General features: G+C 42.6%; 1 pseudogene; it reads left to right on the forward strand.

Annotated features, from left to right (window-relative positions):
- The first annotated feature begins 957 nt into the window (after window positions 1-957).
- LOC134971478 (5S ribosomal RNA) lies at window positions 958-1,076 on the forward strand (annotated as a pseudogene).
- Window positions 1,077-12,032: the final 10,956 nt, after the last annotated feature.

The following is a 12,032-nucleotide window of genomic DNA, read 5'->3' on the forward strand; positions in this document are numbered from 1 at the left end:
TCCGGTCACGGAGCTGATGCTCCGATCTTGGCCACAGTATCCTCCAATTTTAATAAAACTTTTTCCTAACCCAATTTTAGTTAAAAACTTTATTTTCTAGTTAACTATATACAGACTTCTGTGGCTAATATGTATTATTCCAACTTCCGGGTTTTGAGACCGGAAGTAATGCGCAGGATGTTACATCGACATCATATTTACTTCTTCCTCCTCCCCATGAATGGTCCCCATATTTAGACCACTCCCATCTTTGCCTTAAATAGACTACCTTCCACCACTTCCTCACACAGTGAACAAGCCACCTTCCGGTGAAACGGCCGTCTGTGTTAAGTGGAGCTGAGCAGTGCACGGCTCAGCCCACTCACCTCCTGGTATCGTATATATGATGAAAATTTTGATCATTTAATTATCCAAGATTTGTTTAATCTGCTACTCATTTATAATGTGAAACGTCCAAACGCTCCTAAAATGTTTTCCAATTTTTCTTATTTTTATGTTTCAAGCAGTGAAATATAAATTATACATCATATGTATGATTATGGGAATTCATTAATAATTAGCTTCAGCTTATTTTCATTGCACTCTAAAGCCTTCGCTAACAGCGATTAATTCTTCCCTCCTCCTTCCCCCAATTTTTTTCTTTTTCCCACTGTTGTTAGGACTCAAGATATCTGTGTCATTTCACACTTATATTCATTAGGCACAGGCAACCCATCTCTCTCATCCAATGTCCACTATATGAGATATATGTATGACAGTGGACAGCAGAAGACCGGCCCTGAACCTATACGTTTCCTAGATTCTATTTTTTCCAGTACTCTCTCATCTTGATGCCAGTCATACAACTACTCGGCAATGCAAAAGCAACAGAGAGACTGTGCACAATAATGAACAATAGAAGTACTTCCTATGGTATATGCCAATAACCACACACCATTGCATTCACAATCTATGTGATATTACTGCCATATCTTACTGGTTATGCCCAACCTCGCCTGATCTTGGAAGCTAAGCAGTGAACAGCCTGATTAGTACCTATATGGGAGACTGCTAGGGAATATCAGGTGCAGTAATAAATACCTCTGTGTTTATGTGAAAAGCAGAGGTGTTGGAGCAACCTTTGACCATTACCGATTTCACACCTATATTTCTCTCTTCTTATTCAATTAGTTTCTTTGATCATTTATTTATTTGTAAAAAGTATTTGCCTCCTCACCTATTGCATTTGATTATCATAAATTCTAAGGTAGCAGATTAACCTTTACCAGGATACATTACTTCTATAGGCAATTGTTGAAGGACTATAATCGTAGTCTAATTTTACTATATTTAATGCCTATGTACCCTATGTTAAGGATTTCTTATTATCCTGTTATACTGAAATCCAATTTCTAATATTTTCACCTCAGGTGTCACTGTCATCTTTAATAGTTACACCAATTGGAGATTGATTACTCTTAATTACCTTATGAGTGAGAATTATTTATTTTATTAAAGAACACTAGTGGAGAAAGGCTATAACAATTTTATGGCCTTTTCCTAAAGTGTCATAAAAAATGTATATATGTGTGTTGATCTTGTGTACCATAATTTAATCAGACTCTAATTAAAAGTTAAGTTTTAGTTTTCAAGCGTGCCCCAACAAAGAGTCTCTCTTTTCCTTCGCAACCCTGACATGTATTATTGACTCTGGGTGCACCACCAACAACAGTAACTCCTTGATTACCGATACAGGCATTTCTTATGCATATGCACTGTTGGTTCACAAGGGACAAATTCTTTAAGAGCCCATTATAAAGAAATTTTTACAGTCCTGTGCGGCACCAAATTAACCTTTTCCCCCTCCCAGTGTTGCCTAACGCTAACCCCCACCTCCTGCAGCCTAACCCTAACACTCCCCCCCCCCCCGTTGCAGCCTAACCATAACCTCCCCGTATAGCTCTTAAACCTAGAAATAGCCTAACCCTCTCGGCTATACTTACCTTTGGGAACCTGATGTCGGGATGCTGACCTAGTTGGGATTCCAGCGTCGGTGTTCTGATGGTTGTCGGAACTCCGACATCGGTATTTTGGATGCTGTGATCCTACAGCCAGGTTTCTGAACGTATACCCGATGTGGACCTTCTGGATCTAGGGGCCTACCCTGCCTCCATTAAAAAATGCCAATGCAAAGTAGGTAAGCCCATGTATGCAATCAGGGCCAGTTCTAGACCTTGTGGTACATGCAGTACTACACATACCAGTATGCCCTGACTCAGTTTTAGCATGCCTTAATAGCAAAACTGTGGCAGGGCTTGCTGGGATATGTAGTTCCACAGCATCTGGAGTGCTGCATGTTGAAGACCCATGCTTTAGATCATAATTATTTGCATTTTCTCCCAGGGATCAGGGAGGGGCACACGAATGTGATACAAAGAATTGTCACCATACCCCAATGCCAGCAAAATTGTTCCCCATAAAGTACCGGGTTCCGGAAGGGTTGTCTACACTCCCAAGATCCAGGGGAACTCTATCAAAATAAAAAAGTCTTTCAGAAACACTGGAAGATTTTGCAAATATTTTAAAGACTTTTTTGCTCAGTTTATGCTCTTTTTGCTACAATTCTGTTTAAAGGTAAAGTGGCATACTGCACAATGGTTTGTTCCCCTCCATAAGTGAGATGTAGTTAATATCACGGAAGTCACCATACCGACTGTCAGAATACAGACATGGTAACATAGTAACATAGTATCTGAGGTTGAAAAAAGACAATTGTCCATCGAGTTCAACCTATTTGTGGTCTCCTATGCATGATGATTTGACTAAAATTTCTGACTGATGCTGCTGTCAGCCGTTGCATTTTATCCCTATTTATAGTAACTATAATGCATGACTATGCACCATACCCCTGGATATCCTTATCCATTAGGAATTTATCTAACCCATTCTTAAAGGTGTCGACAGATTCCGCCATTACAACTCCCTCGGGCAGGGAATTCCAAACACGTATTATCCTTACCGTGAAAAAGCCTTTACGACGTATTGTGCGGAATCTCCTCTCCTCTAACCTGAGCGAGTGTCCACAAGTCCTCTGTGTTGATCTAACCAAAAACAGGTCCCGCACAAGCTCTGAGTATTGTCCCCTTATATATTTGTAGATGTTGATCATATCCCCTCTTAGTCTCCGCTTTTCCAATATAAACATGCCTAGTCTTTCAAGCCTTTCCTTGTATTCCATTGTCTCCATGCCCTTAATTAGTTTGGTCGCCCTCCTCTGTACCATTTCTAGCTCCAGGATATCCTTTTTGTAGTACGGTGCCCATAATTGTACACAGTATTCAAGGTGTGGCCTCACTAGTGATTTATATAACGGGAGTATAATACTCTCGTCCCTAGCATCAATACCCCGTTTTATGCATGCTAATATCTTATTAGCCTTCTTTGCTGCAGTCCTACTTTGGGTACTACTGCTTAGCTTGCTATCTATGAGGACACCTAAGTCCTTTTCCAGTACAGAATCCCCTAATTTTACCCCATTTAGTAGGTAGGTGTAATTTTTGTTCTTGTTACCACAGTGCATTACCTTACACTTGTCTGTGTTGAAGCGCATTCTCCATTTGGCTGCCCATGCTTCTAATTTAACTAAGTCGTTCTGAAGAGACTCGGCATCCTCCTCTGTAGTTATAGCCTTACACAATTTGGTATCATCTGCAAAATTTGACACCATGCTCTCTAGACCTTCTGTTAGGTCGTTAATGAAAATATTGAACAATAGCGGTCCTTATACTGAGCCTTGCGGCACACCACTTAGCACTTCAGTCCAAGTTGAAAAAGATCCATTAACCACAACGCGCTGCTCCCTAATATCTAACCAGTTTTTGACCCAAGTGCATATTGTGCTTCCTAGCCCTGATTCTTGTAGACAGTGATATCCTGATGGTAAGAATCCTTATAGATCCCAATGGTATGTATTGGGGTTATGGGTTGGGTTAGGCACTAGAGGAGGGTTATGGTAAGACTCCGGGGGGTGGTCAAGTTAGTGTTTGGCTGCAGGGGGGCAGTTAGGGTTGGCTATGGGAGGGGTGCATTAGGGTTAGGCAGCTGGAAAGGTGGGTTAGGGTGAAGATTAGGGTTAAAATACTTATTGGCATCCACTGGGATTTTGAACGTTGAAATGCTGCTGTCGACATTTTGACCGTCGGAATGGTGTCTGCCAGGATATTGATTACATCCCCATAAACAACATTAAATGCTTACCATTGTCTGCAGACTCAATGTCGGAGATGTCTTTCTACAGGGGATAGGTGGAGAAGTTGCACATAACAACCAATGGGGTAGATGTATTAACCTGGAGATGGCATAAGGAAGTGATAAACCAGTGATAAAGCAGTGTTAAATGCAAGGTGATAATGCACCAGCCAATCAGCTCCTAACTGTTAATTTACATATGGGAGCTGATTGGCTGGTGTGTTTATCACCTTGCATTTATCACTGGTTTATCAGTTCCTTATGCCTTCTCCAGGTTAAAACATCTGCCCCAATGTGCTTATAGCTAACCTATTATAGAATGTACTTTATAAATGACAGCTTGAAGCTCATATGCGGTATGGGCAACTTATCATTGGTTGTAAAGCGGTCTGTGTGCAAATTACCACAGGACTTTGAAGAGCTGCAGAAGTGTGTCTTTACTGCCTCATGCTGAATAATGGCTGCAAATGCACTTTCTGAATAACAAGTGGAGAGCAGTGATGCAACTTCCTGCCCTGAACTTTAAAGCAACACAACATTCAGTACATCTACACTGGTCCACTTCAAATGTGTAATGTTTGATACTTTTCCTCCCTCATCTCCTAGATTTGCCAAAGAAGGAAGCTTAGAAATTACCTTTCTGATTGGTAATTATCTCTTGGTTTATGATGTTTTGTTTGTAAAGTAATTCCAAGAATCATATAAGTCATTTTGTTATCTAGGAAACTGCAGTCCAATCACACAAGAAGCCCCACACAAATACATCAGCATACATATGTCTGCTCTAAGCTAGATAACACACTGAAAAGACATCGGAAATGATATGTAGAGTATGTATGTTCAGCCTCTCACTAAGCCCTTTCTGGCAAATTTGAAGCCTACAGTATAACCACCTTTACTTTTCAATAATCTGTTCAGAAGAGGTGTTTGTAGAACGGTGTTTTATTATTCAGTAAAGGGATCACAGATATGATGCGTTGATTTGATGTACAATACGATATGATGATATGTGATAATGAGGTAAAACTGTTAATGAAACAAGAATATGCAATTATGATATGCATGTGAAAAGCAAAATGGATATACACAAGTACATATAACATGGGCTGTGCAAACATGTGATTACATGTGCAAGTATAAACTACAGTGCAGCTAACATTACTCACTGGCTAAACAGGTTGAGATGAGACATTTAATATACAAACTCACCATCGAATGCTATATGAGAGTTGGACCCATGTAAAGCATGACTGTCTGGGACCATGAGGGAAGTAGAAAGGCTGATCCCAGCTTCTTCATCCCAGAATGCATTGCAAGACTGGCTACAAGAGGCTATGAGGGTCAAATTAATTGATGGGACTGACCACCAGATGGGGCAATAATACAACTTTCTGTAGTAAAAGTAATCAGATCTACACAAAGCAAATGCTGAAGGCATGACACTCCCCGTCTGGTATCACTGGTACCATATTTTAAACTCTAAACAGATAACAATAAGAATAGTTCAGTCACTGGTCTGAGGAACAACTTAGTCTCTCCTCGCTTACAGATCTTGACCTCAACCTTACGAACCTTCCCATCCTTGCTTGGGAACGTCTTGGTGACAAGACTTAAAGGCCATTCGTTGCGTTGTGACTGGCAATCTCTGACGAGCACAATGTCACCTGGTTTTAAGTTGGGTTTGGCAACTTGCCACTTGCTCCTTGACTGCAGGGTAGAAAGGTATTGTCTTTTCCATCTGTCCCAAAAGGTGTTTGCAAGGCTTTGAACTTGTCTCCATTGACGTTTGAACAGGTCTTTGGTATTGAATTCTCCAGGAGGAGCATAGGTAATCCCGGTCTTCTGTGTAAGAAGAGTGGCCGGAGTAAGTAGAAGTGGGTCTTCTGGGTCATTAGACACTGAAGTCAATGGTCTTCCGTTGACAATAGCTGAGACTTCAGCCATGAAGGTTGTTAAGCTCTCGTGAGTAAGTCTTGCAGTTCCCACTTGCAAGAATATGGAATCAAGGATTCTGCGTATCATGCCGATCATCCTTTCCCAGGCACCTCCCATATGAGAAGAATGAGGCGGGTTGAAGGTCCATGTACAACCTTGCTCACTGAGATATCTCTCTATGCTTTTAGTGTCAATGTTCGAATTAATTTGTAATTCTTTGGCTGCTCCAATGAAGTTGGTACCTCTGTCGGACCGGATGTGTTTTACTGGGCCACGGATAGCAATGAAGCGTCTAAAGGCATTGATGAAGCTTGAAGTGTCCATTGATTCTATAACTTCGATGTGAACAGCTCTGATGCTCATACAAGTGAATACAACCACCCAGCGCTTGCTGTTCGCATTCGCACCTCTAGTATGTCGTGTGATGACAGTCCATGGACCAAATACATCAAGACCAACATTGGAGAAAGGAGGGTCTGTACTAAGTCTGTCTGTTGGAAGATTAGCCATCTTCTGAGTTTGGGAAGTACCACGAAGTCTACGGCAAATGATACATTTGAAGATTGTGCTGCTTACACACCTTTTCGCTCCAATAATCCAGAACCCAGCTGATCGTAGAGCTCCTTTGGTAAACAATCGTCCTTGGTGTTTGACTTCGTTGTGATAGTGTTGCACAATTAAAGAAGCTATGTGGTGACTCCCAGGAATGATTAAAGGATTTTTCTCATTTGTCTCCAAGTTTGCTTCTTGAAGACGGCCTCCTACTCTCAATAAATGATTTTCTTTAAGAAAAGGGTATAGCTTTTTTAAGGTGCTGTCTTTGGGAATAGGATTTCCACTGTTAATGCAGTCGATCTCTCCGGAAAAGATTTGGTGCTGCACAACACGGATGATAAGGTTCTTGGATCGTTGTGTTTCTTCTGGTGCGTAAACATTTTGACAGTGGTGCCAACCTTTACATCCATTCACACTTACAGATGCGTTGCGTTTAAATGAATGGACTATGTGAGTTAAGCAGGTAATGGCTCTGACAAGTGATTTCCAAGTTGAAAATCTTTGGAATCTGTGAGGCTGAAGTTGACAATCTGAAGTTACGGTATGGATTGTAGTTATTTGTGGACGAATTTCAACATCTGAGTCTGCGTCTACTAGCTTGAATATGCTACTTTCAGGATTGTTCGAATCTGCCTTGTACAGGAATTCAGGTCCTCTGAGCCATGTAGTGTCTTTGAGGATACTGGCTGGGACAGCTCTTGTAGTGTGATCTGCTGGATTGTGAGCAGTAGATACATAGTGCCACTGTTTTGGATTGGTGGATCTTCTGATTCTTAGCACACGATTGCTGACATAAACATGGAACCGTCTGGTCTCGTTGCATATGTAGCCTAATACTACCTTACTGTCTGTGTAGAAATCTGCTTCAGAGAGTCCAATTGGTAACTCAGATGAAATGAGCTCAGCTAATTCTACAGCTAGTACTGCAGCACAAAGTTCAAGTCTGGGCACTGTGTGTTCTGGACGTGGAGCTAACTTTGCTTTGCCCATGACAAATCCAATATGACATTGTCCCTTGATGTCCATGGTCTTAAGATATGCAACTGCAGCAATTGCTTGGGTTGAGGCATCAGAGAATACACATAGTCTCTGGTTTTGTACTGCTGTAGAAGGCACGGGGGCATATGGACGTGTAATGCGGAGGTTGGTTAAGGTAGATAGAGAATCTTTCCACTCTTGCCACAAGTTTCTTTTCTGGGGAGGCAGTGGGGCATCCCAGTCAATTGACTCACAGGTTAGGTCTCTGAGCAAAGCTTTACCTTGGATAGTGACAGGAGCTGCAAATCCTAAGGGGTCGTACAAGCTGTTTAGAGTAGGGAGAACACCTCTGCGAGTGAAGGGTCTTTCTTCGCTGTTTACTTGGAAGGTAAAGGTGTCAGATTTTAAGTCCCACAAGAGTCCAAGACTACGTTGAGCTGGTGGGGAATCGGTTCCTAAATCCAAGTCTCTTAAATCGCTGGTATGATCTTGGGAAGGGAAGGCTTCCATCACTACTTTGCTGTTGGAAGCTATTTTGTGAAGCCTCAGGTTTGAACAAGCAAGCATTTCCTGAGCTCTTTTGAGGAGGCTGATTGCTGTCTCGGCTGTTGGCATAGATTTTAGGCAGTCATCCACGTAGAAGTCTTTATCTACAAGTTGTCTAACATCAGAACCATACTCTAGCTCACCCTCTTGAGCTGAACGTCTGAGTCCATAGATGGCAACTGCAGGTGAAGGGCTGTTACCAAAGATGTGTACCTTCATGCGATACTCCGTGATGTCTTTTGAGGGGTCATTGTCTCTGAACCAGAAGAATCTTAGGAAATTCCTGTCTTTTTCTCTCACAAGAAAGCAATGAAACATTTGTTGAATGTCAGCTGTGAAGGCAATAGAGTCTTTTCGGAAACGGATGAGTACTCCTAGGAGTTTGTTGTTAAGGTCTGGTCCTGTCAGGAGTACGTCATTTAAAGAAACACCTTCAAACTGGGCACTGGAATCGAACACCACTCTTATCTGACCTGGTTTCTTCGGGTGATATACTCCGAACATTGGCAGGTACCAGCATTCTTCTGTGTCTTTAAGAATGGGAGCTATCTCGGTGTGACCATTCTCAAATATTTTAGCCATAAAGGAGAAGAAATGATCTTTCATCTCTGGTTTCCTGTGAAAGTTGTGTTTAAGTGAAGAGAAGCGTTTGAGTACTTGTTCTCTGTCATTAGGAAGGCGTTGTCTGGGTGTTCTAAAGGGTAGAGGAGCAACCCAGCTGTTGGCATCATCCTTGACTAGTCCTTTCTCCATTATTTCCAAGAATAGTTTGTCCTCTATGGACATTGCCACCTGGTCATCCTTCTTTGTTCTCTGGAAGACTGCGTGTCCCAGATGATCTTGATAGTTGTCACAGATATGGTTGTCACTAGTTGAGTCTATGAAGGTACAGTGTGGTAATTCCTTTATGAGGAAATGGTTATGACATGGCTGGAACAGAGAAGGGCGTCCATTTTCTAAAGTACAGGTAAGCATGCTGTTGACAGAATCTGGTTTATGCACATCTCCAAGACATACTTCTCCTATTATTACCCATCCCAGATCCAGTCTTTGAGCGTAAGGTGCGTTATGTGGACCATTAATCTGACTTCTGGCTTTGTGGACTTGTAGGATATCCCTCCCAATGAGTAGATTTATTTGGGCATGTGGATCCAGTTCTGGTATCAGATGTGCTATGCGTTTCAAATGTGTATGGTGTTTAGCTACATCTGGTGTAGGAATCTCACTCCTATTGTCTGGAATCTCGTCACACTCTGTGATAGTTGGTAAAGAGAGACATGTCTTCCCATCCAAGGACTCAATTTGATAGCCAGTTGCTCTCCTTCCTGTTGTCTCAAAACTCCCTGCGCAGGATCTTAAGGAGTAAGGAGTGCTGGGTCCTTTAACATTAAAGGTCTCAAAGAAGATTGATCTGGCTAGAGACCTGTTACTTTGGTCATCTAGGATTGCATAAAGTTTAACGGCTTTGTCTGGATGTCCTTTGGGGTAAACTTTGACTAAACATATTTTGGAGCAGGATCTACCGCTAATGGCATCTTTGCAGACTTCGGTACATTGTGAAGTTATTTCTGGTGTGACTGCAACAGTGTCTTTTTGTTCTACACTGTGCTCCCCGCCATGCTCTGTATCGGTATAACTGTGTTGCAAAGCCCATGGGGGAGGACCAGGGTGTAGAGCGGTATTGTGGTCTGTGCTGTGGCATTCTGTGCAGTTAGCACTAACCTTGCAGTCCTTGGCGAGGTGTGATGTGGAGGAACAGCACTTGTAGCAGATCCTATTCTCCTTTAAGAAAGGCTTTGCGGTTCTCCAGGGACTTTTCTCTGAAGGTTCTGCATTTCAGGAGAGGATGCGGTTTGTGATGCAGAGGACATTGCTTGGCTGGATCTTTGTCTGTGGTCTCTTGGCGATTAAAGCTGGTAGACCTGCGGAAAGAATCTGAATAATGCACATTAGTCTTGTGAACTGCAACTGATGTTTTGCGGGGGTTAGGTACCATAGGTGCAGTATTTGTCAAGGTAAAGGCAAAACTAGGATCATTCCTGGTCATAGCTTGCTGGTGTACAAAGTCCACGAAAACTGAGAATGGTGGAAATTGCACTTTGTTCTGCCGCTTATATTTGGAGCCATGGTTGATCCATTGTTCCTGCAGATTATACGGTAGTTTCTGCACTATAGGGTTAACGCCTCTGGCTGTGTCAAAGAAGGCAAGTCCTGGTAAATCTCCCTCACATTTAGCTACTTGAAGTTCTTTTAGTAAGTCACTTAGTTCTCTGAGTCTCTGATAGCCTTTGTTGGGTAACCTGGGGAAATCGTCTATTCTTTTGAACAGAGCTCTCTCTATTATCTCTGGTGAGCCATAGCACTCATTAAGTCTATCCCAGATCATCCTAAGTCCATTCTCAGGGTGGTTAATGTTAATCACTCTTATCCTTCTAGCATGTTCTGCAGATTCATTCCCAAGCCATTTAATTAAGAGGTCTATCTCTTCACTATGTGAAAGGTCTATTCCTCTGATAGCATTTTGAAAAGAGGACTGCCAGGCTCTGAAGTTCTCAGGGCGATCATTGAACTTTGAAATACTAATCGTGACTAATTCACGGCGGGTGAGAAATTTAGCAAAGTCTAATGTGTCCTGATTGGCTCTTGGAGATGTCGGTACATTAACACGGTAGGTATATGGTGTGTAGTCATACCTGTTAGTGTTGTCTGGTTCCCGACGGTTGGTATCACGCCGCTTCTGTGTGAAGTAGGCTGTGTCTTTCTTGGAGTTTGCAGATTCAGACATCTGAGGTGGGGAAGAGTTGTCCCTCATAGGTTCACAGTGTCTAGGATTCTCTTGCTTGCAAATGTGTGGTCTGTTGTCCACTGGTGGTGGCGCTGTAGAGTGTACTTGATTTGTTTGCATGAGGTCTGAATGCGTACCTTGTAAAGATGGAGGGTTGCTACTCCTTTTTGAGACTTGACGTACGTATTCTGATGTGCGTTGCAGTGAATCCTGAGATCCATTCTCTGTGTCAAGTACATTGGTTCTTCTTATATCAGGGAGTTCTGCAGTCTCCAAGATTTCTGCTTCAGCTATGGCAGCCGCTGCCTCCTTCTCTGCAGCGAGCTTCTCGCCGATTGCTTCTAAGCGTTTGCTCTCGATTTTTAATTGCATCTCCTGCTCGGCAAAGTTAGCCCTTACTTTTGCGGCTTCCGCTTTTGCACGTGCCATGATGGCTGTATTACTGACAGACAAGGATTTGGAGGAACCAGAGACTTGGGACCTTGTTTTGTATGAGGATATCGTTTTCTGTGACATGGTGATCTGGTAGAGATGTTTGATTGTGTAGAGCAGGCTTTCCCAACCACGGTCCTCAAGGCACACCAACAGTGCAGGTTTTAGTGATAGCCAGGCTGCAGCACAGATGGTTAACTCAAAATAACTGAGCTACTAATTAAGTCACCTGTGCTGAAGCCTGGATATCACTAAAACATGCACTGTTAGTGTGCCTTGAGGACCGTGGTTGGGAAAGCCTGGTGTAGAGACTGCTGTAATGCTGTCTGCAAGTAACTGTTCAGACTGTGTCGCAGATCTCTGAGGAGTCAGTATCTTTGAACTGTTATGAAGCTGCTTGACTGTGAAGAGACTGTTGTGTTGCCTTATAAGCGTGGCTGCACTGACTTGTACAGGTTTCTGTGTAGTCAAATGGCGGTACTCCTATTGCTGAGCTGCCATAGTTGGTAGACTGTATAGAAACTGTGTGGCTGTCATATGCAGATAGCTGTGGCTGGCAGTGTAACGGCTCTGT

This window comes from Pseudophryne corroboree, chromosome 11 (genome assembly GCF_028390025.1).
Source record: "Pseudophryne corroboree isolate aPseCor3 chromosome 11, aPseCor3.hap2, whole genome shotgun sequence".
Classification (NCBI taxonomy): domain Eukaryota; kingdom Metazoa; phylum Chordata; class Amphibia; order Anura; family Myobatrachidae; genus Pseudophryne; species Pseudophryne corroboree.